This window comes from Lactuca sativa, chromosome 3, assembly GCF_002870075.4.
Source record: "Lactuca sativa cultivar Salinas chromosome 3, Lsat_Salinas_v11, whole genome shotgun sequence".
In the NCBI taxonomy this organism is placed as follows: domain Eukaryota; kingdom Viridiplantae; phylum Streptophyta; class Magnoliopsida; order Asterales; family Asteraceae; genus Lactuca; species Lactuca sativa.
The window spans coordinates 206,338,043-206,365,645 of NC_056625.2; the positions used below are offsets into that span (position 1 = coordinate 206,338,043).

At 40.7% G+C, this 27,603-nt stretch overlaps 1 non-coding gene across 1 annotated transcript; it reads right to left on the reverse strand.

The window, feature by feature from the left end:
* Positions 1 to 8,809: 8,809 nt before the first annotated feature.
* LOC111893585 (U6 spliceosomal RNA) lies at positions 8,810 to 8,911 on the reverse strand. Its single transcript, XR_002850910.1, has one exon. It is a non-coding gene; the product is annotated as a U6 spliceosomal RNA (small nuclear RNA).
* Between the last annotated feature and the right edge of the window lie 18,692 nt (positions 8,912 to 27,603).

Sequence of the window (27,603 nt, forward strand, 5' to 3'; positions counted from 1 at the left end):
TACACAAAATTGACAAAAAGACTTTGGAAATGATAGTACTTCTGGCACATTATAGTACTCTGGTATGCGAAAGATTCGTACCCAAGAATATAATAGTACCCTGGCACAAGCAACACCCAAGACACAGAGCTTTGAAAAGGACTTCGTACATAAAATGTACTTCAGTATGTAGGACGTACTCCACCGATCATTAATCTCACCCCACACATACTCTTAATAAGAGACTACCCAAAGTCCAATCTTAATGGAACTAAACATCCCTATTTAAGTTTTAACCCATCACTAGGCAAGCCTACAATGCCTATAATCAATTTTTTATACTATCTCCATTTAGGCAACGCCAACTAGTGTATACTTAACACAAGGTTTTAAGCAATAATATCATATATACACATCTTAACACATATTGAACCATATCTGATTCGCACGTTTTATATCATCAAATATATCTATCACATATTTCGTACAATAACAAATACTTCACATACATATGTATATTTCATACTTTAATCAATACTCGTATTAAAAATCACATTCCTAAAAGGGACTATACATACGATACGTTATCGAATGAACACGTAGTTCAAAATACATAATACGTGTGACAACTCGAAATTGCCATTCTGTACAAACTATATCACTTCAATAGAAGTTATAGTAGTCACAGTTAATTTTTAGACTTTTTAGTGTAAGTTTGAGTAATTCAGGGTTTACACTTTAGGAAATATCAGGAGAGTGGGTGCACTAGGGTTGTGTGCAACACTGTTATTCCAACACTCTATTATATTAGAGATCATTTCGGGAATAAAAATATTTTCTGCCAAAAATATCTCAGGACTATAAATAGAATTCTGAACCAAATTCATTCATTATTCGCATTTCCAACTAGAGAAAAGCCATTTTCTCTCTCACGGATCTTCGGGTTTTTATCCCAAATCGTGAGTACCTCTTTCTAGTAGTGCTACAAAGCTTTATATGTAGTTATAACATGATTTAGAAGGCTAAATCACTAGATTTAGGAGTTTACTCCCCAAGGTGTTCTTGGGCGGTAAACTCCCGAAACAAAGTCGAGACCGACCCTTGTGTTATGCTACTTCCTTAGACGCATTTATAAGTGTGTTAGGGACATGAAATCAAGCAAAATCCACCCAAGTTTGGGAGTTCACGGCCCAAGAGTTTCTTAGGCCGTAAACTCCAAATTCAAGCTCCAAATGGTGCTTTTAAGGCACCTAAAGCATTGGACATTTACTAGGAATTGTTCCCGCTTAATTGAAGGACAAAAACACATCAAAATCACCTCTTGAAGTGAGTTTACGGCCCTGGTAATGCTCATGGGCTGTAAACACCAAACAACGGCACCAAAGTGTGCCTAGGGTCCTCATTAGCTTTAAACAAATGTTTAGAACCTATCCTTCATATGCAAGAGACTTGAAAAAAACAAAAACACCATTCCAAGGTAGTTTATGGCCGTAAACTCCAAAGGAAATGGCCTTGGGGCCGTAAACTCCTCTAGGGAGTATTTCTAGGCCTTTAACCCTTTCAAGAATTGAAGCACCAAGTTGGAATAATTCTAGGAATCATTTGGAACTTCAAAACACACAATACACCCATGTTTGGGAGTTTACGGCCGTAAACTCAAGAGTTTACAACCGTAAACTCCATGTGTATTGGTATATGAGTAGTAAACTCATATATGGGGTCCTTTGGAACCCTAAACACAAGTGCCTTGTCCCACAATAGCTTAGATGCAATCCTTAGGACTTAAAACACTTATATAAAGTGTTTATTATGTCTAGGATGTCTTAACATTATCAATTAGTAATTTGAGACTAATTGAGTGCATATTGTGTGATTATATGTTCATTAGGATCGTAGTGTGTGTACAAGTCCTCACTTGACACCTAGCAATCCTACACCGTCCAGTTCATCCGAACCACCAACTACAGGTGAGTTTATACCCCTTAATCAATGTTTTAAATGATTTTAAATGCTTTAATGGGGGGGGGGGGAATACAAGTAGAAAACAGTATGTTATTAAATCAATCTTATGTATTTTATATGTGTGTTTTCACTCAGTAGATTTCACATATTTCAAAAGGTGTTACATGAAATGGTTTTCTATCTTAAAATACCTTGATAACAAAAGTATTAGTTTTGAAATGTTTATTAAAATGACATCAAGTCATTCTTAATTATTGTTCAAAACTCCTAGATATCTTGCAAACCCATTATTTTTACCTTCTTGAACGAAACTACACTTATATGCATATGTTCTTATATATGTATTGATGTTATAGTTTCCATCCTTCGTCAGTTTCCCACACCCTGGTGTATCGAGGTTGCATAAATCTACTTGAACAACCAATTACTTTCCAGTTAATTATCATAGGGATAATTAGAAGAAACAAACATTTATTCCTATTACAAAGAATCACACGAGAGTCAGTTTATTCATGAGTCTATACCAATACCTTACATGATACATGAGTACACTTACTTAGGATTACATGATACATGAATATGTTTACATATAGTTACCTGTTACATGAACACAGTTACATAAATACCATACAGGAACATTTTTACTTAGGTGCATTATCCTATATTTACTTACCTGGATACTTGTACTTAGAACTACGAGGATGATTTATTAGTATTTACTGTGTAAATTATCTTTCCTATCCCAGTTCAATGGGATAACTAGGCGGGACTTACCATTCCTTATCCCACTGATTAGCACCAGTGGTCGATGAATGTCTACGGATGTTTAAGGTTGTCACTTATTTAGTAGTCAGTGACGGGACTAACCATCCCTCTGTCCACTGTTGCAACAGTGGATGAGATGTGAATCTGCGGAGGATCATTAGGTTAGCGATCTGTATTAAGAGATCGATATCGGGACTAACCCTCCCTCCACCCTGCTGCCGCTACAGAGGATGAGGGGACACTCTTCGGATGTCCATAGGGTCTATCTTTCGCTTTGGCGATGTCGTGTTAATCCTGGTCACCCAGGGATAACACTTACATGATTATGCTTTTTCCTGTTTACTTTATTTTGTGATATATTCACATAAACGATGAGTTAGACTAAGCACTTTTAGTACTAGTCAATAGAAAGGAAAAAATATCATTTTACTTACAAAACATTCGGGTCTTGGTAGAAGACTACATAGTCATAACAAAGCATTCGGGTCTTGGTAGAAGACTACATAGTCATAACAAAACATTCGGGTCTTGGTAGAAGACTACATCTCCAACTGATAGAAAATAATGGATTTTCTAGGGCTTTTCATACTTACATCAACATTTTCATTTAAAGGTTTACATGGCCTTCATAACAGATTTTCTTAGGCAAGACAATGACACTTAATTACTTATGAATTCACCAGCTTTAAAGCTGATACTCTCTTTCAAAATAACTTGTATTCTCAGGTCAACAGTAGACAGGTACGATGGCCAGCTTTTGAGAAGACGGAGCAGACAAGTCTCGTCTTTTATTTTGATTGTATATTTTTGGTGTCTTACTAAAATGAAAGAACACACATGTATTAAAACTTTACTTATAATGCAATGGATGATGTTGTTGCTTGTTTATTATATTACACTGTTGTGATACTGTACATGACATCCTCCACACCTGAACGTTTCCACCGTTCGTGATTTTGGGGTGTGACAAATTGGTATCAGAGCATTGTTTATAGTGAATAAAGTATATCAACCCATAAAAGATATACTAACTATAAATACATCAGGATTAAAACACTTTGTCTAAGAGTTATACTTTTAAATAATAAAATATTTAACAAAGTATACGTGCCTGCATTCATACTAAAATCAGTGTCACAATGACAAGAACAAAAGTATTACGATTGTTGAATATCACAAGTAAGCCTGGGGATATATAGTCAGTCTTGGGAATGGCATAGCCTGATCAACTATGTTGGTCCGAGGAGTGATTAGCCTATGCCCAAGAATGGTTGTGATATGGCAACAAGTCTAAAAACTTACCAACACAACCATAAAGAAATACCATAGGGGTATTTGGTCTTATTGTAATTATCTTAGTCAGTTCGTCTATTTTAGCTATTTCTTATATCCCTTTTCTCGCGTAGATTAAAATGGCAGGATTTCACCACGGCGATCCGTACTTCCCGAACCAAGGCAAGGCTGGTTGGCTAGAGGCAGAACCAGAAGATGATCACCCAATCCCTTTGGATGATCACCATGCTGAGGGTTTTTCTGATAGTTCCGACTCGGAGCCAGAAGTCAAAAACCTACCCCCAGGTGCTCAAAACCCAAACCTGAACCCCTGTCCCGCGTTCCAAGGACCCACGCCTCTGTGGGCCACGAACTTGAATACATGGATCCAGGAACAAGGTCAGCCCATTCCCTACAATGGAGACCGAAGTTTCTACAACCTCACCGAAGGAGGTTCTGCTGATAGAGTCCTACTAATCATGGTGTGTAGGATTTCTCGGAACACGATAATGGCTCAGGCGACTATCAATCAAGTCTTGGAAGTTGACGCCAACTCTGGTGTTAACACAGTCCACATTCGCCAACTAGAGTCTGCTCATGAAAGGACTCTAGTCCGCAATGCAAATCTGCAGAGGGAACTTGCTGAAACCCGAGCTGAAGTTAGAGAACTTCGAGCTCAGCAAGCAAGGTCGGACAGATGTATAAGGGACATTGAACATCTACTGTCAAGATCGAGGACTCATGCTAGCAGCTCTCGTCGCCGATAGAATCTCGTCAACTCATCTTTTGGATATAACCTAGTTTATGTAAAACTTTGGTCTAATTTCCTGTCTTTATAAATCTTAGACCTGTTAGTCTTGATCTAGTCTTAATTCTGTCAAAATTTTCCATCTTGGTTGATGTAAAGCCTACTTCTAGGCCATTTTTCTCGAACTTGTTACATCTGTAATTCCAGTATTATTGACAGATATCTAATCATATGGATATTATTATCCAAATACTGTTATCTTCATTTAACCATACTATTCCTTCTGTTGTTGGGCTATGGGGAGTTAGTCCATGAGACACATTCATTAATCATTTATTCTTATCCATATCGTCATCTTTTAAATGTATAGTTAGAGATGCCGCCACACAAAAGTACAAGACGAAACCCAAACAACGAAGCACCGATAGCACCACCTCCACCACCACCTGAACCTCTTCAACCACCAAATCCTTTCGATGCTAACATGTTCCAGGCAGCTTTCACAGCAGCAGTTGCAGCTACTGTGTCAGCAATCAACGCTCCTGCCCCTAGTGGATCAGGAACAGGTGCACCTCCCTCGAACCACGGCGAAAGCCATGGACACACTCGGGGATGCACCTACAAGGACTTCACGAACGCCAAACCCCGCAGCTTCAATGGAACTGGGGGTGTTATGGTGTTGAGACAATGGATTGAAAAGATGGAATCCGTCTTTGAAATTTGTGCTTGCCAGGAAGGCAACAAGGTCAAGTTTGCAGCTTGTACCTTCTCTAACAGAGCACTAACATGGTGGAACAGCCATGTTAACTATCTGACTTTGGTGGTGGCGTATTCCATCAGCTGGGAAAAGTTAAAGGACATGCTGATGAAAGAGTACTGTCCTCGAGGCGAAGTACAAAAACTCGAGCAGGAATTCTGGGGTCTACAAATGGTTGGATCCGACATCACGACCTACACAAATAGGTTCTATGATCTAGCAAACTTATGCCCTGACATGGTTGCTCTCCAGAGCAAAAAGATACAGAGATATATCTAGGGACTGTCGCCCCAGATCCAGTCAAGTGTGATAGCTTCCAGGCCTATTACTTTCAATAGTGCCAAAGAGCTAGCACAATCTCTCATAGACCACAGGAAACCTCAAAACCCATCAATCCCTATACCAGTACCGCAAAAGTCCAACCCCGACCACAACAGGAAGGGGTGGAATAAGAGGAAAAGGGGGGCTTCGCAAGGATCCTCCAAGAAACAACAACTTATGGCGATCAATGCTGCCACTGTTACTCCCATTGTCCCTGCGAACCCCTTACCAGCAAAAACTTATGTTGTATCCCTCCCGAAGTGCAAAAAATGCAGCTTCCACCACCGCGGGCCTTGCAGGGAGATGCAATGCACCAACTGCAACAAGAAGGGGCACACAGCCCGTTTCTGCCAGGCTCCAACAGCTCAAGCCGCCCAGGTTCCTAACGCCGGTATGGGCCAAACTTGCTACGGTTGTGGCGAAGTGGGCCACTATAAGAGGAACCGCCCTAAAGCAGGAATGGCTGGAGGGGTAGGAAGAGTTATGGCCCTAGGCCACGAGGAAGCGGTAGCTGATCCTACGATAGTTACTGATACGTTTCTCCTCAATAACTCATATGCTTGCATACTTTTCGATAGTGGAGCCGAGAAAAGTTTTGTAAGTCACAAATTTGCACACCTACTTAAACAAAAACCCTGTGTTTTAGATAATCCATTCACGATAGAAATGGCTAACGGGAAAACGGAGAGTACTAACTGCATATACGTAGGTTATACCTTAACTTTAGATGGCCATACTTTCAAGATAGATCTCATGCCAGTCCCAATTAAATGTTTCGACGTTATCATCGATATGGATTGGTTGAGTCTTCTTCGTGCCGAAATTATGTGCTTCGAAAAAGCAGTTCATCTTAACCTTCCTAACGACGAAACCTTAGTTATCTACGGCGACAAACCTAGTACCAGCCTTCGCATCATTTCGTGCATTCAAGCCTAGAAGTGTTTGCGAAAGGAGTACCATGCATTCCTCGCACACGTCGTCGATACCAGTCAAGAACTGAAAGTCATCCAGAAAATCCCAGAAGTACGCGACTTTCCCGACATATTCCCAGAAGAACTTCCCGGTTTACCACCACAACACCAAGTCGAGTTCAGAATCGACTTAGTGCCAGGGGCTACCCCTGTAGCCAAATCTCCTTATCATCTGGCACCGCCTGAAATGCAGGAACTTTCTAGTCAACTTAACGAACTTCTCAAGAAGGGATTCATTCGACCAAGCTTCTCACCATGGGGAGCACCGGTCTTGTTCGTCAAGAAGAAAGATGGATCGTTTCGCATGTGCATCGACTATAGAGAACTCAACAAACTTACCATTAAAAATCGTTATCCCTTGCCCCACATTGACGATTTATTTGATCAACTTCAAGGAGCCAACTACTTCTCGAAGATAGATCTGCGATCCGGATATCACCAACTACAAGTGTTAGAGGAGGATGTTCCCAAGACAGCCTTCCGAACTCGTTATGGGCACTACGAGTTTGTAGTGATGCCGTTCGGATTAACTAACGCGCCCGCCGTATTCATGGATCTGATGAATAGGGTGTGTCGTCCTTACTTGGATCAGTTCGTCATCGTCTTCATTGATGACATACTCATCTACTCTCGAAGTAAGGAGGAACATAGCCAACATCTCCGTAAAATCTTAGAAACATTGCGATCGGAGAAGCTCTACGCGAAGTTCTCCAAGTGCGAATTTTGGATTTGGCGAGTCGAATTTTTGGGCCATGTTGTTAGCGAAGAAGGTATACACGTGGACCCTTCCAAAATTAAGGCCATCGAGAACTGGTCAGCACCAAAGACACCTACTGAAATTCGTCAATTTCTAGGTCTAGCTGGCTACTATTGCCAGTTCATTCAGAACTTCTCCCGCATAGCAAAACCTCTTACAACACTTACCCAGAAGGGCGTGTGTAACATCCCCCTCTGGCACGTATCACAATATAGTCCGCTTTGGGCCACTCGGCACGAGGACTTCCCAAGGGGTCACCCATCCCGGTACTACTCCCGCCCGAGCACGCTTAATTGCAGAGTTCTTATGGGATCTGCTGCCCTCACGACTTTAAAACGCGTTGTGATAGGGAAGGTATCCACACCCCTTTTAAGGAATGCTTAGTTCTCCTTCCCAGCCGATGTGGGATCAGATCTAACCCACTTTCACCCCCCATTATAGGGTTCGACGTCCCTGTCGAACACATCGACCCGTGCCCTAGCTCTGATACCATTTGTAACATCCCCCTTTGGCACGTATCACAATATTGTCCGCTTTGGGCCACTCGGCACGAGGACTTCCCAGGGGGTCACCCATCCTGGTACTACTCCCGCCTGAGCACGCTTAACTGCAGAGTTCTTATGGGATCTGCTGCCCTCACGGCTTTAAAACGCGTTGTGATATGGAAGGTATCCACACCCCTTTTAAGGAATGCTTAGTTCTCCTTCCCAGCCGATGTGGGATCAGATCTAACCCACTTGAACTTGTAACAACGGAGATTTTTAAAACAAAATTTTCATTTCTTAAAAATATATTTCCATCCAAAATATGTCATAAAGATTCAATGTATCTTGTCATAATACAAATCATATGAATCCCAAGATCATAAATCCTCCATCAGTGTGTACAGATCACGCCGGCGCCTTCCCACGGTCCTCGCTAGTACCTGAAACACATATCACAACAACTGTAAGCATAAATGCTTAGTGAGTTCCCCAAAATACAACCTACGCACATACGCCTTTCCAGGCCATGACCTTCCGGTCCATGTGTCTCAGGGGACTTTCGTCCCGACTAGGTAAACCTTCCGGTCCTACCCACGCCAACCTTACGGTCCACATTACAACGCCTTCCGGCCCATAACATAATGCCTTCCGGCCCATATCAAGCATATCATACATGGAACATATAACGATTAACTTATCACACACAACACATATATCTCATACCATATCCGACCTTCCGGTCACACAGTCAAACCCTTCCGGGTATAGTATAGTGAGAAGACTTACCTCGTGGAAAGTCTAAGATCTCGATTTGTGCGTGTCATCCATGCGCAGGGGGGGCCATGCTAATCTTCTTTGTATCGTTCCAATTTTATCGGATGTCCCCCAACGGACGATGTGATTGGGCCATGGATCCATGTATTTGGATTCGGGTTCAGGAAAGTCCCTGGGCTCTATAACGCAGAGATGCGGATCCGGAAACGGGTTATGTTTCGGAGCAACTGAATTTGGTTTGTATCAGAAATGGTATCAGAGCTAGGGCACGGGTCGATGTGTTCGACGGGGATGTCGAACCCTATAATGGGGGGTGAAAGTGGGTTAGATCTGATCCCACATCGGCTGGGAAGGAGAACTAAGCATTCCTTATAATGGGTGTGGATACCTTCCCTATCACAACGCGTTTTAAAGCCGTGAGGGCAGCAGATCCCATAAGAACTCTGCAGTTAAGCGTGCTCGGGCGGGAGTAGTACCAGGATGGGTGACCCCCTGGGAAGTCCTCGTGCCGAGTGGCCCAAAGCGGACAATATTGTGATACGTGCCAGAGGGGGATGTTACAGCGTGGCCTTTGACTGGGAAGAGAAACAAGAAAGAGCGTTCCAAACACTCAAACGAGCCTTGTGCACCGCACCAATACTGTCCCTCCCCAAAAGGATAGAAGACTTCGCGGTCTATTGCCACGCATCAAACCAAGGGCTCGGATGTGTTCTGATGCAGCGAGGTAAAGTCATAGCCTATGCCTCGAGACAGTTGAAGACACATGAGGTTAACTACACAACCCACGATCTTGAACTAGGAGCAGTTGTGTTTGCTCTGAAGATCTGGCGACATTACCTGTACGGTACAAAAAGCACGATCTTTACAGACCATAAGAGTCTGCAACACATTTTCGACCAGAAGGAGCTCAACATGAGACAACGACGGTGGGTCGAGCTACTCAGTGATTACGAGTGCGAAATTCGTTATCATCCGGGTAAAGCCAATGTAGTAGCCGACGCCCTAAGTCGGAAAGAATATACTGGTCGTAGAGTCAAATCTTTGACTCTAACTATCCATTCACACTTGTCCACGCAAATAAAGGAGGCTCAGCTCGACGCTTTGAAACCTGAAAACGTGGCTGGTGAGTCCCTTAGAGGGATGGATAAGAACTTAGAAGTCAAGGGTGGCGGAGCCTTATACGTCATGGATCAGATCTGGACACCGAAACACGGTGGCTTCAGACACTTGGTCATGACGGAAGCTCACAACACTCGTTATTCCGTCCACCCGGGTTCAGATAAGATGTATCTTGATCTTAAAAAGTTATACTGGTGGCCTAACATGAAAGCAGATATTGCTACCTTCGTGAGTAAATGCCTTACTTGCGCAAAGGTCAAGGTCGAATACCAGAAACCCTCCGGTCTCTTGCAGCAACCGGAGATTCCAGAATGGAAATGGGAGCGGATCACTATGGACTTCATAACTAAGTTGCCCAAGACGACGGGTGGACTTGATTCCATATGGGTCATCGTCGATAGACTGACCAAGTCTGCACACTTCCTACCGATCAAAGAAACAGACAAGATGGAGAAACTTACCAGAACTTACATTAGGGAGATTGTAAGGCTACACGGTGTTCCTTTATCTATCATCTCGGACAGAGATAGTAGATTCACTTCGAGGTTCTGGCAGTTATTACAAAGTTCCCTAGGAACTAGGCTGGACATGAGTACAGCCTACCATCCACAGACCGACGGGCAAAGTGAGAGGACTATCCAAACCTTAGAAGATATGTTGCGTGCCTGTGTGATTGACTTTGGAAAAGTTTGGGATACTCATTTACCCCTTGTTGAATATTCCTACAACAACAGTTATCATACGAGCATAAAGGCAACTCCATTCGAGGCCCTCTATGGCCGAAAGTGCAGATCCCCTCTGTGCTGGGCTGAAGTGGGTGATACCCAGTTAGCTAAGGGGCGAGTTCCCGAAAGCACTCTCACGGGTCCGGAGATCATTCGGGAAACGACAGAGAAGATCGTTCAAACTCGTGAACGATTGAAAGCCTCTAGAGACCGACAGAAAAGCTTCGCTGACAAGCGTAGGAAACCATTGGAGTTCCAGGTGGGCGACCGAGTCCTACTGAAGGTCTCACCCTGGAAGAGCTTGATACGCTTTTGGAAGCGTGGGAAGCTCAATCCAAGATACATAGGGCCTTTCGAGATTCTCGCGAGAATCCGCCCTGTAGCTTACAAGCTCAATCTACCACAAGAACTCAGTAACGTACATCCCACCTTCCAGGAAGGTGCACTGGCATGCAAAGTGTGGACCAGAATTCACTTGGGAACGTGAGGATCAGATGAAACTGAAATACCCTCACCTTTTCGCTTAGTTATTTGTAACTTCCTAATTGCCTAAATTCTAATTTCAGGGCGAAATTCCTTCTAACGGGGGGATGATGTGACAACCCGAAATTTCCATTCTGTACAAACTATATCACTTCAATAGAAGTTATAGCAGTCACAGTTAATTTTCAGACTTTTTAGTGTAAGTTTGAGTAATTCAGGGTTTACACTTCAGGAAAATCAGGAGAGTGGGTGCACTAGGGTTTTGTGCAACACTGTTATTCCAACACTCTATTATATTAGAGATCATTTCGGGAATAAAAATATTTTCTGCCAAACATATCTCAGGACTATAAATAGAATTCTGAACCAAATTCATTCATTATTCGCATTTCCAACTAGAGAAAAGCCATTTTCTCTCTCACGGATCTTCGGGTTTTTATCCCAAATCGTGAGTACCTCTTTCTAGTAGTGTTAGAAAGCTTTATATGTAGTTATAACATGATTTAAAAGGCTAAATCACTAGATTTAGGAGTTTACTCCCCAAGGTGTTCTTGGGCGGTAAACTCCCGAAACAATGCCGAGACCGACCCTTTTGTTATGCTACTACCTTAGACTCATTTATAAGTGTGTTAGGTACATGAAATCAAGCAAAATTCACCCAAGTTTGGGAGTTCACGGCCCAAGAGTTTCTTAGGCCGTAAACTCCAAATTCAAGCTCCAAATAGTGCTTTTAAGGCACCTAAAGCATTGGACATTTACTAGGAATTGTTCCCGCTTAATTGAAGGACAAAAACACATCAAAATCACCTCTTGAAGTGAGTTTACGGCCCTAGTAAGGCTCCTGGGCCGTAAACACCAAACAAGGGCACCAAAGTGTGCCTAGGGTCCTCATTAGCTTTAAACAAATGTTTAGAACCTATCCTTCATATGCAAGAGACTTGAAAACAAAAAAAAACACCATTCCAAGGGAGTTTACGGCCGTAAAATCCAAAGGAAATGGCCTTGGGGCCGTAAACTCCTCTAGGGAGTGTTTCTAGGCCTTAAACCCTTTCAAGAATTGAACCACCAAGTTGGAATAATTCTAGGAATCATTTGGAACTTCAAAACACACAATACACCCATGTTTGGGAGTTTACGGCCGTAAACTCAAGAGTTTACAACCGTAAACTCCATGTGTATTGGTATATGAGGAGTAAACTCATATATGGGGTCCTTTGGAACCCTAAACACAAGTGCCTTGTCCCACAATAGCTTAGATGCAATCCTTAGGACTTAAAACACTTATATAAAGTGTTTATTCTGTCTAGGATGTCTTAACTTTATCAATTAGTAATTTGAGACTAATTGAGTGCATATATGTGTGATTATATGTTCATTAGGATCGTAGTGTGTGTACAAGTCCTCACTTGACACCTAGCAATCCTACACCGTCCAGTTCATCCGAACCACCAACTACAGGTGAGTTCATACCCCTTAATCAATGTTTTAAATGATTTTAAATGCTTTAATGTGGGGGGGGGGGGGGGGGAATACAAGTAGAAAACAATATGTTATTAAATCAATCTTATGTATTTTATAACTGTGTTTTCACTCAGTAGATTTCACATATTTCAAAAGGTGTTACATGAAATGGTTTTCTATCTTAAAATACCTTGATAACAAAAGTATTAGTTTTGGAAATGTTTATTAAAATGACATCAAGTCATTCTTAATTATTGTTCAAAACTCCTAGATATCTTGCAAAACCATTATTTTTACCTTCTTGAACGAAACTACACTTATACGCATATGCTCTTATATATGTATTGATGTTATAGTTTCCATCCTTCGTCAGTTTCCCACACCCTGGTGTATCGAGGGTGCATAAATCTACTTGAACAACCAATTACTTTCCAGTTAATTATCATAGGGATAATTAGAAGAAACAAACATTTATTCCTATTACAAAGAATCACACGAGAGTCAGTTCATTCATGAGTCTATACCAGTACCTTACCTGATACATGAATACACTTACTTAGGATTACATGATACATGAATATATTTACATATACTTACCTGTTACATGAACACACTTACATAAATACCATACAGGAACACTGTTACTTAGGTGCATTATCCTGTATTTACTTACCTGGATACTTGTACTTAGAACTACGAGGATGATTTATTAGTATTTACTGTGTAAATTATCTTTCCTATCCCAGTTCAATGGGATAGGCGGGACTTACCATTCCGAATCCCACTGATTAGCACCAGTGGTCGATGAATGTCTACGGATGTTTAAGGTTGTCACTTATTTAGTAGTCAGTGACGGGACTAACCATCCCTCTGTCCACTGTTGCAACAGTGGATGAGATGTGAGTCTTCGGAGGATCATGAGGTTAGCGATCTGTATTAAGAGATCGATATCGGGACTAACCCTCCCTCCACCCTGCTGCCACTACAGAGGATGAGGGGACACTCTTCGGATGTCCATAGGGTCTATCTTTCGCTTTGGCAATGTCGTGTTAATCCTGGTCACCCAGGGATAACACTTACATGATTATGCTTTTTCATGTTTACTTTATTTTGTGATATATTCACATAAACGATGAGTTAGACTAAGCACTTTTAGTACTAGTCAATAGAAAGGAAAAACTATCATTTTACTTACAAAACATTCGGGTCTTGGTAGAACACTACATAGTCATAACAAAACATTCGGGTCTTGGTAGAAGACTACATAGTCATAACAAAACATTCGGGTCTTGGTAGAAGACTACATAGTCATAACAAAACATTCGGGTCTTGGTAGAAGACTACATCTCCAACTGATAGAAAATAAGGGATTTTCTAGGGCTTTTCATACTTACATCAACATTTTCATTTAAAGGTTTACATGGCCTTCATAACAGATTTTCTTAGGCAAGACAATAACACTTAATTACTTATGAATTCGCCAGCTTTAAAGCTGATACTCTCTTTCAAAATAACTTGTATTCTCAGGTCAACAGTAGACAGGTACGATGGCCAGCTTTTGAGAAGACGGAGCAGATAAGTCTCGTCTTTTATTTTGATTGTATATTTTTGGTGTCTTACTACAATGAAAGAACACACATGTATTAAAACTTTACTTATAATGCAATGGATGATGTTGTTGCTTGTTTATTATATTACACTGTTGTGATACTGTACATGACATCCTCCACCCCTGAACGTTTCCGCCGTTCGTGGTTTTGGTGTGTGACAATACGTACTCCCGGATCTTAAATTTGCCTCCTTACCAAATCCATATTCCCGGATCTAAAACTAACCTCTTGATCTGACCCATACACCTAGATCTAAAACAAGTTTATCTCTTTATCCTTTTATCTCATGATCCAAATCATCTTTTATCCCATACCAACAATCTCATCTACCCATGATGTACCCAACATATTCGTAGATACAAAATACGTATACAGTTTAACTCATTAAAACCTATATAATTTATCCATTCCACAATTATCTCAAACAGACAACAATATATACACACATAACACGTATTTCATAGAAAATACTTAACATTTATGTGTAAGAAGAAAGTGACCACACACTCACTTGATTAGATGATGCTCGGACAGCACTACGGCTCTCCAAGTAGTAACTCTTCGGTAAAACCGGGATATCTTCACACACTGGGTTTCTCGCGAATAGAGCTTCAGCTCGGAAACTCTTTTCTTCTCGGGATCTTCGGAGCTTCGGGACTTGCTGCGGGTATCGGGATGATACCGGGGGCTTCGGGGGGATTAAAATAGGGCTTAGAGAGTATCGAGAGTGGGAGAGTAAGAGATGAGCAACCAAACTCGGCTGCCCCTTGAATTCTATTTATAGGGCAAAAATGCTAGGTTCACCTCGTGAGCCATATATGCTCACCTCGTGAGCTACATATGCTCACCTCATGAGCTTGATACGTCATTGCGTTCATCATGACCACTTGCCCTGGAAGACGTTCATCATTTGTTCACCTCGTGAGCCACTAATGTTCACCTCGTGAGCTCTGACACAGCCTTGGGGTACGCGCCCTGAACTTCAGAAATTCATATCTTTCACATACGAGCTCCGTTATCGAAGTTCTTTATGTCCACGCGTATGTGAGATTATGCTCTACAACTCTCTTTTAGACTCCGTTGGCTAATTTTGACTTTATTTTTTATTATATTATTTTTAGTAGGCCGGGACAGGAAAAGTCCGTTCGAAATTCGTAACTCCTTCATTTGAACTCCGTTTTCGTCTGTCTTTTTATCGTTACACTACTAATAACGAGATCTTCAATTCTCGTTTAGGTTGTGTCGGCTAAAAACCGCTCGATCTAATATTCGAATTCCAGGCTGTACACTGCTAAGCCGAAACTTCAGAAAATCATAACTTCCTCGTACGAGGTCAGATTTGGGCATTCTTTTTATGCACGCTCTTGGTTCAACATATTCTACCACTTTCATTTATATCGCTATGGCCAAATATCGCTCTAATGTAAATTCACTATTTACGTCGCACTGTGTCATGCCGGTTCTGTTGTGAAACTTCGATAGGTCATAACTTCTTCGTTATTACTCGGATTTCGGCGTTCTTTATATGCACAGAAACCTTGTGACATATACTAAAACTTAGTTATGATTATTACTTCTAAATAATCTTCCATAAAAAAGTCACTTAGGATGCTTATCGTCTCTAAATTGACTAGCCCGAATCTACGGGCGTTACAGAATCAACCACCTGTGATTGAGCGAGTGGTTGTTGTAGCAGCAGCACCTGAGCCAATAAGAATGGCTGGTGTACAATTGATGATTCAAACAATGTTGTATCGTCAGATGGAAGAAACGATACGTCTGCTTCGGCAGAATCATGAAGAACTTTCAATGCCGATTGAACAGACCGAGTTGAATGAAGGGAATTTGGAAGGAGGTAACTTCAGTGGGAATGTTGGTCAAGCCAACCCACCGTTAGTTAGAAAAAACCACCAGGATGGAGGAATTGATGGACTTGGATGCAAGTACAAAGACTTTTTGACTTGAAAACCATCGACCTTCACTGGAAAGGAAGATCCGATCGAAGTTACGGATTGGATCTCGGAAATGGAGCTAGCCTTCATGACGTGTGGCTGCAGAGGCAAGTTGCAGACCACTTTCACAGTAAGTCAATTCAGGGGTGGAGATGTTCGTTGGTGGAACATTCTGGGGAAGACCCTAAGCCCTAATGAGCCACTGCAACTGACTTGGGCAGAGTTCTTGGTGCAATTTAAGCGCAAGTTCCGCTCGGCCCAAAATCTACAGGAGTGGGAGAACAAGTTTCTGACGTTGACAAAAGGCAGCATGTCAGTCGACAATTACACTAACACCTTCACTGAAAAAATGGATTTTGCTTTGCACATCGCTCCAGATGAGCTGACAAAAGTTGATCGATATGCAAAGGGACTCCCATGGGAGTACGCTGTGCCACTACGTCAGACACCTACTCTAGAGGCAGCTATTTGGGCTGCCAAGTCTGTTGAGGGTATGATCAAGGGAAGAACTGCCAGCAAGGTTGAAGTTGGTGTAAGAGAAAGTTTGAAGGAACTTCAGGTTCCAACAAGAAAAAAAAAATTTGAAGTCTGATTCGAAAAAGTTTGAAGGAGGGAAAGGGGGTGAATCGAAATGGTGTAAAAAGTCAAGAAAATGCACCCTGGGAAATGTAGCAAGGATGTGACCTGCTACAAGTGTGGAAAGACGGGGCATTATGCCAATAAGTGTCCGTCCAACAAAAGAGTGTGCTTTGGGTGAAATGAAGAGGGGCACATTTTGAAAGAATGTCCTAAAAATAAGGAGGCAGCGAAACCCAATATTCCACCAAAGCCGAGGGCGAGAGCCTTCCAGATGACACTAGAAGCTGCGAAAGATGAAGCTGATGTCGCTTCAGGTACCTTTCTCGTAAATAAATTGTCTACCTAAATTTTATTTGATTCTGGAGCCAACTACTCCTTTATTTTGCATTAATTTGATAGAAAACAAGCTTTGCCTGTTGATAGAGTAGATAATTCTTTATTAGTCGAAGTTGCTAGTGGTAAGTTTATACCTGTTAGCCATCGAATGAAAAACATCTTCATTGATTTAAATAGGAATAAGTTCCACGAGGAATTATTCCCTATTGAACTAAACGGTTTCGACATCGTGCTGGGAATGGATTGGCTTAGCGCCAATGATGTCGAGATATTATGCAAGAGGAAGATAGTAAAAGTAAACCCGCCAGGGAAAGAGTCATATATGGTGCATGGGGACAAACGCAAAGTAATTTCTGAATCATTTCTCTATTGAGAGCTAGAAAGTGTTTGACCAAAGGATGTACATCATATTTGTCATTCGTGATCGATGCTAAGAAGGAGAAAAAGGAGATGCAGAGTATTTCTGTCGTGTGTGATTATCCAGAAGTATTTCCCGAAGATCTTCCTAGATTACCACCTGATAGACAAGTGGAGTTCAGAATAGGCTTGTTACCAGGGACGACGCCAATAACAAATGCACCTTACCGACTAGCACCGAAGGAGATGAAGGAGCTGATGATGCAACTTCATGAGTTGTTGGACAACGGTTTCATTAGACCTAGTTCATCACCCTGAGGAGCTTCGGTGTTATTCGTGAAGAAGAAAGATGGAAGTATGAGAATGTGCATCGATTCCAAAGAACTGAACAAGGCAACAATAAAGAATAGATATCCGTTGCTGAGGATTGATGACATGTTCGATCAAATACAAGGTTCGAGTTATTTTTCAAAGATCGACCTAAGGCCAGGATATCATCAGCTGAAGGTGAGAGAGCAGGATATCGAAAAGACTGCATTCAGAACACGATATGGACACTACAAGTTTTTGGTTATGTAGTTTGGACTAACCAATGCTCGAGCAACATTCATGGATTTAATGAACAGGGTTTGTAAACCGTTCCTTGATAAATCTGTGATAGTGTTCATAGATGACATTATGATTTACTCGAAAAGCCAAGAGCAACATGGCTAACACTTGCAAGAAGTGTTGGAAGTCTTGAAGAAGGAGAAGTTGTATGCCAAGTTCTCAAAATGTGATTTTTGGATTCGAGAAGTCCAATTCTTGGGTCACGTGGTTAACCAAGAAGGGATAATGGTTGATCCAGTGAAGATTGAAGTTATGATGAAGTGGGATCAAAAGTCCCACAGAGATCCGCAGTTTTTTTAGGATTAGTCGGATATTACCGAAGGTTTATCCAAGGTTTTTCTTCGATCGCTACTCCATTAACAACTTTGACTCACAAATAAGTTACTTATGCTTGGAGTGATAAACACAAAGAAGCATTCGAGTTGCTAAAGAAAAAGCTATGTGAAGCACCGATTCTTTCTCTACCCGATGGAGTTGAAGACTTCGCTGTTTTATAGAGATGCGTCTACTGTTGGGTTGGGTTGTGTTTTGACCCAAATAGAAAAGGTGATAGCATATGCGTCTCGACAGCTAAAAGAGAATGAAAAGAACTACCTCGCTCATGATTTGGAGCAGGCAGCGGTAGTTTTCTCTCTAAAGATATGGAGGCATTACCTCTATGGCTCGAAGTGAAAACTTTTCACTGACCATAAGAGTCTCCAATATCTCTTTAGTCGGAAAGAATTGAATATGAGGCAGCGACGCTGGCTAGAGTTACTTAAGGACTGGGATTAGGAGATACTTTACCACCCTGGTAAAGAAAATGTTGTCGTTGATGCTCTCAGTCGGAAAGTCAATCTTGAGAGAAAAAGGCCAAGGGCATTGAGAATATAAGTTGTCTCGACCATTGTGGAAAGTATAAAGAAAGCTCAAGAGGAAGCTTCTGAAAAGAATGACCAGAAGAAGGAACGTTTGGGAAAAACGTTGGTGTTCGCTACAAACGGTCATGGACTGAAGGTATTCCAAGATCGTATTGTTGGATTAGTGTCTAAGGCTGTAACTATATTTGGTAAGTACTTGACCCGGTTGTGCATGGTCCTTTTGGGTTGCCTTCACCATAGCAACTTGACAGGATGATTTATATAGAGAGAAGAGATATCATTATTAATGTATTATAAGAATAATATGCTAAAGGAATAATAATATTATTTGATTAATATAAGTCATAAATTAATTAGGAATTAATTTGGTGACTTATACTCGCCCTGATGTGGCCTTTGCTTTGAGCATGGTCAGTAGATATCAAGGGAATCCTGGCAAGGCTCATTGGATTGCGGTCAAAAATATCCTTAAGTACCTTCAGAGGACCAAGGAATGGTTTTTAGTCCTCAGAGGGAGTGATGACTTAAAGGTGCGAGGGTATAGTGACGCCAGCTTCCAGACCGACAGAGACAACTACCGTTCGCAGTCGGCCTGGGTCTTTACCCTAATGGAGGAGCAGTGACTTGGAAAAGTTCCAAGCAAGAAATTGTAGCTGATTCAATGTGCGAATCAGAGTACATTGTGGCGAGCAAAGCGTCAAAGGAGGCGATGTGGTTGAAGAACTTCATTGGTGATCTTGGAGTTGTGCCTGCCATAAAGGAGCCTATGGAAATTTTCTGTGATAATGAAGGAGCGGTTGCCTTGACCAAGGAACCGAGGTATCATGGTAGATCTCGGCATATCGACAGAAAATATCACTTTATAAGACATCGAGTAGAAGAAGGACACCTCGTAGTAAAGAGGGTATCGTCAGAGGATAACCCAACAGATCCACTTACGAAGGGACTGAGTAGGGTTAAGCACTTGCAGCACGCTAGGAGCATTGGGCTGAAGGATGATATTAGTTTAGATTAGATAGTTTGGAAACTTGTAATAGATAAATGTAATTGACATTTGATGATTAAATAAAGGAGTATTATTTAGAAGTTTTGTCTTATGTTAATTGTTTAACTATTGTTTCACTTTGCATGTTTTGACTTCCAGAATAATTGAGTTTATTAAGAATAATCGAATTATTCAAACAGTCCACAATCGTTCATATGTTGGAAGTAGGTATGAATGAAGATTGTCATGAATTGGTGTGTAGATTGTCTAAATGGTATTAGACATAGCAAAGGTTTGTTGCAACGTTCATGAGTGCTTATGAACAAGTTTTGAGCATTGGAATAAACCCGCGCTTGCTGGAATCACTTTATGGAATGTACCGTAAGTGATCGCAAGACGATAATATCATATGGTCTTAAAACCAAGATATATGGTTTATTGTTTACTAATTGGTTGTACATTGATAATGCGAATCCGCATCAGTAAATTGATGTCATAAAACGCATTGTTGTGTATAGTTGATTAGTGAATAAGTAAATGCATATAAGTCGAAGTTTATCTATTACTTTTATCCTAAGAGGGTAAAAGCGATATCACGGCCGCTCGATGATTTGATTTGACTTATGTGTCGGGCCTAGTCAGGACTGAATTGATGTGTTCAATTAAGTTCTATGTAAAATAAATCTGAGATCGAGAAACTAATTGCTAGACAATAAGTATGACAATGTTTCATGAGATTGTCTGCATGATATCAAAACAGAGGACTTTACGATCCCTTATCTAAAGGACAGGATACTGATAAGATCAGAGTTGACAGCGTCTTTGAGAGGTACGATTGCTAATTGGATTGTGTTTGCATTTATAGTTACTAGACTTATCCAAGTGGGAGACTGTTGGATTAGTGTCTAAGGTTGTAACTATATTTAGTAAGTACTTGACCCGGTAGTGCATGTTCCTTTTGGGTTGCCTTCACCATAGCAACTTGACAGGATGATTTATATAGAGAGAAGAGATATTATTATTAATGTATTATAAGAATAATATGTTAAAGGAATAATAATATTATTTGATTAATATAAGTCATAAATTAATTAGGAATTAATTTGGTGACTTAAAGAGATTAATTGAATAAAGGGGCTTAAACTGTCAAATGTATGATAGTTGTGTTTTGGGCTGTGAATCCTTATGGATAATAAGGGGGGACGATTTTTAGGATAAAGATATCTTAAAATCGTCAAAGGTTATCATCTAGAAGGATCTTTGGATTGCTTAGAGGCTAAGTTATCCAATTAGGGTTTTGGGTGAAACCCTAGGAGCTCATAGTATAAATAGGCCCTAAGGGTTGAGGAAATCGACTACTATTTGATTGAAGAAACCCTAGGGCCGATTTCTCTCCTCTCTCTCTCTCACATCATCTTTTTGCTAGTTGGTGTTTGTAAGCCATTAGAGGAGTGACAATTGTGACTATAAGCTCCAAGAATAAGAAGTCTCAAGCAAGCAACTCAAGGTATTCTTCTAGATCTGATTTCATATGTTATGAATTGTTTGTTTACACTAGATCTATGAATGAAAGTCTTGGATACATTGCATGTTCAATTAGAGAAACCTAGATCCAAGCTTTAGGGTTTGCATGTGCACATAGGAAAGTTCTTATGGCTCAAACCCATCACGTATTTGGGTACCTAAGTCAGGAGGAATAAGAGATATTTTGATGGAAGAAGATTACAAAACCATTTACTCAATTCATCCTAGAAACACTAAAATGTATAGGGACCTAAAACCCTGCTACGGGTGGCCGACAATGAAGCTTGATACTGCAAAGTATGTAGCCGCGTGTGTGGCATGTGCAAGGGTCAAGGCATAACATCAGAAACCATACGAGAGTTTAGAACCTTTACCTGTGCCTATGGGTAAATGGGAATTCATTGCTATGGATTTTTGTCACTAAACTGCCCTGAACAAAGAATGGTCACGATATGATTTGGGTGGTCGTTGATCGCTTCACTAAGAGTGTGCATTTCATAGCAGCCAATGAGAAATGGTCTATGGATACGCTTGCGAATTCTTACATGAAGGAAATTATGGGGCTTCATGGTGTTCCGTTAATGATTTTGTCAGATCGTGACAGCCATTTCACCACATGATTTTGGAAAAGTGTACAAGAGGAATCCGGTACCAAGTTGTGTTTGAGTACAACTTACCATCCACAGACTGATAGGCGGAGCAAATGAACGATACAAACGCTTGAAGATATGCTGAGGGCATGTACCCTGAAATTCCAAGGTAACTAGGATGAACATTTACCTTTGGTAGAATTCTCCTACAACAATAGTTTCCACTCGAGCATAAAGATGGCACCTTATCAAGCTATGTATGGACAAAAATGTCGTACGCCGTCTTGTTGGCTTGAGGCTGGGGAAAAGCAGTTTATTGGACCTGAGATAGTCCATCAAACTGCTGAAAAGCTGAAAATAATCAGGGAGAGAATGTTAGCAGCTTAGGGTCGTCAAAAGAGTTATGCTGACAAGAAAAGAAGACCGATGACTTTTGAAGTTGGGGATTCGGTTTTGCTTAAAGTCTCGTCGTGGAAGGGACTTATAAGATTGGGTAAAAGGGGAAACTTAAGTCCAAGGTTTATTGGACCGTTTAAAGTTCTTTAGAGTATTGGGAACCAAGCTTACAAGCTCAAACTACAAGAAGAACTAACTAGAATTCATAACACTTTTCATGTGTGTTATTTGAGGAAGTTCACAGGAGAAGTTCCTAACATGATACCACTTTCGGAGTTGAGAATTGATGAGAACAAAAGGTTGATTGAAGAACCAGAGGCAATCGCTGACCGAAAGACTAAGAAGTTGTGAAGCAAGATGGTAAAGTTAGTGCTTGTCCATTGGAAACATATGAATGGGCCAAATCTCACCTGCGAGACGGAGAGTGACATGGTGAGTCGCTATCCGTATTTGTTTGTTGATGTGTGATTCCGGGGACGAAATCATCCTAAGATGGAGAGAATTGTAACGCCTGTGTTTCAAGGCTAGGCATTAATGATGATGTAATAGTCTAGGTTAACCATTGTAACTCATTTTGAAATAATAAGAATGTATTATTTGAGTATTATGTGTTTTATGCTTAATTGTGTGGCCTAATTGAATTAAGAATAAAAAATAACCATAAAAATAAAATGTTAGATAAAACCGATATCGATACATGAAGACGTAGTGGTCGTGACAAGGATTTCGTATATATAAAGAATGTCGAAATCCGAGTTATAACGAAAAAGTTATGACCTGTCGAAGTTTTGTGACAAAACCGACGGGATACTGCATGATGTAAACAGTGAATTTACGATGGAGCGATATTTAGCCTTAGTGATCTAAACGAAAGTCGTAGAATAAGTTAAACCGAGAGCGTGCATAAGAAAAAGGTCTAAATCTGACTTCATATGAGGAAGTTATGATTTTTCGAAGTTTCGACTTAGCAGTATGCAACCCAAATCTCGAAAATGAGATCGAGTGATATTTGGCCGAAACAATCTAAATGAGAATCAAAGATCTCGTCGATAGTAGTCCAACGGTAAAAAGACAGACAGAAACGAACATCATATGAAAAAGTTGTGAATTTCTAACGAAGTTTTCCTGTCCCGGCCTACTAAAAATAATATAATAAAAATAAAATTCAAAATTAGCCGACGGAGTCTAAACAAAAGTTGTAGAGCATAATCTTACCTACGCGTGGATATAAAGAACATCTAAAATGGAGATCGTATGCGAAAGTTATGAATTTCTGAAGTTCGAGGCACGCATCCCAAAGTGGGAACGCCCCGCGTTCAGTGCTTGGATCCGAATTGGCCACATCGATGCTGACTCAACGGATAAGGAATAGGATCGGAACCCTGCTCTTACGCACCACGTTCGAAGGGAACGCCCTACGTTCGTGGCAGACTTCAGCCTATAAATAAATCACAAAGGGCAGCCGTTTGTGGTTGCCAAATCTCTTCTCTCTCACCCTTATTACCTCGATCTACGTGCAAATTATACCCTCGAAGCCCCGGTATCATCTTGAGACCTGAAGCGAGTCCCGAAGCCCCGAATATCCCGAGAAGTAAAGTTTCCGAGCCGAAACTCTGCCCACGAGAAACTCGGTTTTTATGAAGATCTCCCGGTTTCACCGAAGAAATACTACTCGTAAAGCTGTATTGCTATCCGATCTTCTTCTGATCAAGTGAGTGTATATTCCCTTCCTTCTAACACATAGATATGAAGTATCTACTTTAGAATATGTGTTACGTGTGTATAAATATACGTATATACATATGTTATCTGTTTATTTGGAATGAGAATTGAATGAGTATCTTATCAGTTTTTAAGTTGCATATGAATGCATATGTATGTTGTTATCTACAAAATTTTTGGGTAGAACTTGGGTAGATAGTTGATGTGTGATAAATTGATGAGAGGCCTCGATGTGATTGTGATCTAGTCGTCCAGCAGAATATGTATGACGACCACGGACTTTTCTAGACAGTTCAGTGGAACGTTAGCAGGCTCATAACCTGTAGGTGTAGTGAACTTGGGTGTTCATTTGTTGTATTCTATTCCCCTCATGGTTGCCTTTAGGACATCTATTGTCGAGGAAACCCCTTGGCAGTTATGTTCGTCCCGATGAAAATCCTAGATTAGGTCCCTGGTAATAGTTGTTGTTTTAGGGACGTAAAGTGAGGATAACGGGAATGGGTAATCGGGTTATTGTTGTTGGTGAAGTTAAATATAACTATTTATTGAGGGTTGAAAACCCTATATGCTCACCAGGCTCCCTAGCCCGACCTACTCAGTTTCTTTGTATTACAGGTAGTAGCGCGAGAGCATAAGTTGGGGAACTTGTGAATATGTTTTTGTTTATAGACTAGTAGTTGTATATAACTATGTAAGGTCTATGTTTATGGTTTATGATTTTGTGTCTGTATCAGAACATGACATCCTGAGTTTTGATATATAATGAAAATACATTTCTTTAAGAAATACTTTGATAAATTTATTTTATCATGTAATTTTTTAGGGACAAATTCCGCAACTCTTTTGAATAATTGGATTTACTCTTAAATTATTTTAAAGCATAAATGAAACCGGTCTTTTCTGGCCTTGATTTTGGGGATGTCACACCATGTCAATTAGGGTTTACATGGTGTAACCCTACTTATGACACACTATATATAGACCTCATGAGCTACCAAAATCGGCACTAAGTGAAGAACAAGAGCGCTAGCACGATTTTGAGTGTTTGTGTACTTCTCTCAAAGTTATTCCAAGAGTTATGGTGTTGTGTGAAAAACTTGAGGCATCACATTTGGGGTGCTAGTCTCACAAAGTTCTTAAGGAATCCAAGTAACAAGAAAGGTATGTTCTTCTACTAGCTTTTATGTTTCAAGTTCCCCATGCCATGCTAGTTAGGTTAAGAACCTTGGAAAAATCAAATTTGCATGTATCTTAGTAAACATAGATCCAAGGTTTCTAGGGTTGCGTGTACACCTTAGGAGTGTTAGAATGCTCAAAACTCTTCAGTTTCCTACTACAGGATTCTGATCTAATGGAATGTTTACCTTTGCTTGTTTGTTAAAGTTGGTTGAATTAGTCTTCGATTCAGGATAGGGGTATCGATCCTTGAGGATGGGTTTATTTGATTCTTAGTAGTCAGTGGTCCTATGGACAATTAGCCTCTACTTTGTATGATTCGGGTGGGTGTTCTCTGAGGTACAAGTCTTGTTCTAATAATTCTCATACTTATTGGATCGTTCCATCGACCAGGCACTTTCTGTGTTTATGTTGGTGCTACATGGCCTTGGTGGTCTGGCTATGGAAATGGCTTTATGGGTTGAGTCGATTTCCAAACTCAACTTGGCACATATGTGATATTTACGAAAGGACTTTGGGAACATCTAGGGAGGTTATAAATTTTTGAGGTTCCTTTGAGGTCTTTTTGCTTCTTGATTCCAAATTCTATTGTGGCTAGGAAGAGCGTGGTATTTATTACATAGGTACTTATGAGTCTAGATGCCAGGGATGATTCGGGGATTTGTCGTTATAAGTTGTAAGGTTTTTGTTAGTCGATTGGTTAAGGCGAAAGGTCTCTTTGTGGCACATGAAATTTTTATGGTGAGGATCAAGTCAACCCATGTCAAATGACGTTGTTAGGCTTCTTGTTGTAACAGATGTTGGATTGATTTGGAAGGTATGGTTGTTTGGAATGATAGTGTGTTCTATGTACACGTTTTTAATGTTACCAGTTTCATCCTTGTTATTACTACTGCGAATATTATGTATCACGTTTAGTGAGTACTAGAGGTATGAGTGCTCCGATTATTAGTGATGAAACTTCATAATTTGGTCCCACCAGGCCCTTCTATAATCGCTTGGTGTATACAAGTCATGTATGATTAAGATTGGTAAGACTTTCGACTGAGGGATTGTGCTCTAAACCCACAGCCAAACAAGGAGCAGGAAATAAGGCGAAATCACACACTCTAAGCCTTTAAAATCTCAATTATATATGACCCTAATGTATACACTAAGCCATCATAGCTCCCTGCAAGGACCTTTAGTTTTTATATGAATGATATGTTTCGTTCGGACGAGAGAGTAATTTATAATTATTTACTAAAGCTTTTAAATATCTTTATTGAGAAAACGTACCACTGCTCACAAGTGATTCTGGGAGGGTCTCTCCTGCGGTTATCGTCAGCACTCTTCCATCCCTGCCATAATTCCTTGTTATTGGACAATCCCTCCTGAAGTGTCCAGGTTCACCACACCCGTAACAGGTCAGACTTATTCCAATGTTGGGGACCTGAAGATTGGTTGTGCTTGTGCCCTGCAAAAACAGGCAGTATGCCCCTTCCTGTTGCAATTCTTGTAGTGTAACTCTTGGCAGGCTCCAGAGTGATGAAAACCACACTTGTTACATTTTGGGAGAATCTCAACATTTGGTGTTCTCGGTGTTGAGGTAGTAGGGTTAGTGGGGGTATGGGTTGCTACCACTTGTTGCCTTTTGATAGGTCCTTGAGTTGAGGTACTCCCTTTCTTTTTCCAAGACTTTCGTTTCCTGTTCTTATGTTTGTGGTTTGGGGTGTCCTAGTAGGCATCCGCTCGTTGGTGCTCTTGGTTATTACCACTGTTGTAAAAATCCCGACTAGGTCCCGATTAATCCCTAGGCGCTACCCGACCGATTAGAGGGCGCCTAGCGATTAATCCATTCCTAGAAAATTACCGAATCAGTAGAAAAAGATGAAATTTTAACATTTGAAGAAGTTCTATCTCAATAGAATCTGTTTGAGGAATGATTAGTGTTATATTAATCATGTTAACCGATTTTATTATGATATTAGTGGTAATTACAAACTTTTTTATGATATTAGTCATATTTAATTTTTTTAAAATTCAACAAATTAGCAATTAATGGTCTCTGATAAATCCCCCGATTAATCCCCGTCTTCCCGATTAATCCCTTAACCCCAGTACAACGACTAGCAAGCGCCTAGCGTTTTTTACAACCATGGTTATTACCATGATTAGAATTGTCGATACCTATTACATTTCCGTTTGTGTTGTTAGTGTTGAGTTGTAGCGGAGTCTATCCGTAGGATCGGTGTTTTGCCGGTGTGCTGGCTGCCTCCATGGGAGGACATGATTATGTTGCGTGATGAGAAGCGACTCGTAAGTAACTATGGCCATTTTTAGTTGTAT